Raw genomic sequence first — 3398 nt, 5'->3', positions numbered from 1 at the left:
ATGGTTGTTTTGTCATTGTCATTTCATTTATACGTTGCATGCATGTATTTCACAAGTGTACATTTCATTTCTTTGAATTTTCTTTGTGTGTGTTTGTACCACATCTTGTGGGTGGTTTTTCAGTGGCTATCCTGGCGAGGGAGCTCTGTTGTAACGCCTGCGCATGCGTAGAATTAAACAAGCAAGCGTTTCCCGCTCAATTCATTCTCTTTCTCGCTGGCCAGCGATTGAGCCTGGACGTGTGTTTAAAGCTGTCTCTACATCTTTCGGTCTTATACTCGACAGATCGTTATTCTCACCTCTAAAGATGTATAACTAAAGATATGTATGTTTTACCACCTAAATAAAAGTTGTTTAAGTTGTTTAGTCTGGAGTTCAGCGTTCCGTCTATTTCTTTAATTTTATAGTAGAAAGTCAGGTATACAATCTAAAGATGTATAACCCACTGGACTACCAACTTTCCTATAAATCTTTAACAATTTTTTTTATACTTAAGACCATCAGAAATGTTAAGATATCAGCCTCTACCTACGTTGCCATGCTTTGATTAAAAGGTTACAGCATAGATTAGATTACTTAGATAAGTTTCGGCCGAAGTTGACTCAGTCCATGTCTAATTTAATAGAACCACATGGAAGAGATACACAGTCAGCTCTAGGGAACCGTAGCCCATTCAAGCAGAGGGTTATTGTTTTCAGAGACATATGTGGGTGGTTTATCTGGTATTTGTTGGGGGTAATCATCAAGGGATCGTTTGAATGCCTTGAAGTTACTTTCCTCCTTTATGTGTGTCTGGCATGATGTTGAAGAGAGCAGGACCAATTGAGGTGAAATAGTTCTGTTATAGTGTTGTGATACGACACGAACATTTCTGTAGTGGACGGATGGCACGGGGGCCAAGCCTCGGACGAACTTTAAAGATGGGTAATGTTGATGGAATATTTACCACAACATACAGATGATATAGAGCTCACAGCGGTGGTGGAGGGAGCAAAGCCTGAGCTTTTTTGAGTCGATCCCGACAGTCAAGGCTCGTCATGTCATCCTCTGCAGACCTCCGCCAAGCAGCTCATTTTAAATAGATACGCGAGTAAAATTACTAATAGTGAAACGAAAATAAACTTTGGAAACAGCAACGCCACCATAGGTTATGTGGAAACGATGAACGTGTTTTCAAGGGAGATAATCAAAGAACGTAACATTGTAATACTTCATGTAAAGTAAACATAACAAATGAAAAATCCTTCAAGAATCTATAAAGATTCCCAGATCACTACCGAAATTTCATCATCTGTTCCTTGTGTCATTACCAACTTTTCCTGCAAGTTTCATCAAATACCGTTTACAACTTTTTGAGTTATTTTGCACATAGACGGACAGATGGACAAACCAACGCCGATGAAAACATAACCTCCTTCCTTGGCGGAAGTAATAATTTTGCTCCTGACCTACCTAGGCAGGAGAACAACAAAAATAACTATAGAGGAAATACCAGCTGGTTACGACGTAACAGGGATGGCAGCGGCCGTAATTTACGACGCAGAGGAGGAGATAACAATACTCCGGATGAAAAACAGAGAGGCTCTAAACTGGAAAGGTCAAACACTTGAGATGGTGATTCAAGCCTCAAATGACTTGTTTGAATCGAGGCCAGACCGCATTTTTATAGAGGAGGGCCTGAGCGATAGAATATCAGTCGAGGGACGTAGACCCAGATATATTAAATGCGGAGAAAAAGGCACGTCCGCTCGGACTGCGAAAAAAAAACAACAGAAAAAGGCTGAAGTCCCTCCCCAAAAGGAAAGTAGTAATAAAGCGACGGAAAGCGTCACAGAAAAAGCGGAAGAAAGGAATAAGCAAAACGTAGAAAACACACAACAGATGGAAGCCGAAGAGGAAATGGAATTTACCACAGTGACTTCACATAAAAGAAAACACCCATGCCCCAGATTCCCCTCCCCTGACAAAGAAAACATCTACATAAAACGCAAACACACAGAGAAAAACTCCCCAATCCACCCCCAAGTCGAAACCCGACACCAACCCCATCCCTAAAAAAGCACCAGGAGAAAGGATTGTGAATTACAATGAGAAAAATGAGTTTCTAGCGAGAATATTAACTGCGCATCATAAATCGTATATTCTTCAACCAATACAAAGTATGCCACCAAATATACAGTTGGCAAGGATAGAAGCAGACCTATTCAAACAATTTAAAATGAAATACTCGCAGGACATACAAGATGTTAGCCAAAAAATGGCCAACAAAGGACTTGTGCTTTGCCCAGCGGCTACACCAGCAGCTACACCTCAGAAAGAAAAGGTTGGGGAGGTTGGCGAATTCGTGCAATCCCTCCCCAAACTTAAAATGTAAGTTTATTTTTCTCATGGAGATTAAGTTATGTTGTATAAATGTTCGTGGCCTGGAGTCGAAATGGAAGCAAACTTGTCTCCTGGACGACCTCAGTTAACTAGAAATTGACATATGTGTAGTGACTGAGTCCAAGTTGAACGGGCCACAGGCGTTATCACCTCTTCGAAATGGCCATAAGAAATTTATTTCTCCTAGTTGACGGGGAGGCGAGGGCGTGGTGGCATTATTCAGAAAAAAAAACTTGGACGTACAGGTAAGTACAGTACCTGGGTAAGTACAGTACCTGGTACAGAGGGCATTATGTGGCGCCATCATTAATAACAGATGGTGGTGCACCCTCAAGTGAACCATTTGTTCTGAGTCTCTTAGATTTAGTAACTAGCTAAGTTTAGACAACCGCCATGATGCAAGAAGTCTTGGAGAGGGTGACTGCGGAGGACCCAGTAAGAGGGAACTGGTATGTGCCCAAATTGAAGAAGGGGTTCATGTGGTGTGATGCCAGCAGAATAACGACGAGAGGTGTCGTGGTGGAGGATGCGGCCTGGCTTAGGAAGAAGGACGACTGCAACCACATCAACGTCCTGACCAGAGTAAAGAAAGCCTGGTTGCAGGTGCCAGAGGATCTGGAGCAAGGAGTGGCTGCGGTGTGTCGACTGAATGATTCGGAGCTGAGGAGATTGCATACCATGCATCACATGGGGGTGGACAGGACCCTGTTCCTAGCCAGGAAAGTTGACTGGTGTGGCCAGGCAGAGTGTGCAAAGAGTAGTTGGGAGCTGCGACAGGTACCAGTTCATTGACCCCGCTCCGAGTGTGCATGAGGCAGGAAGCACTCCAATGGAACTCAGCTGGAAACAACTGGCAGTGGACGTGATGCATGACCGGCAGGGAACATACCTCTCGATGGTCGACTGCGGACCGGGGTGGTTGGCCATATAGAGGGAGATGAAGACGGGGACCGAGGAGGAAATCACAAGAATACTGAATGAGGTATTCCTAGAACGAGGCCAAGTGGATGAGCTGC

Source organism: Octopus bimaculoides, chromosome 1 (genome assembly GCF_001194135.2).
Source record: "Octopus bimaculoides isolate UCB-OBI-ISO-001 chromosome 1, ASM119413v2, whole genome shotgun sequence".
Taxonomy (NCBI): domain Eukaryota; kingdom Metazoa; phylum Mollusca; class Cephalopoda; order Octopoda; family Octopodidae; genus Octopus; species Octopus bimaculoides.
This window is presented reverse-complemented; position numbering follows the sequence as displayed.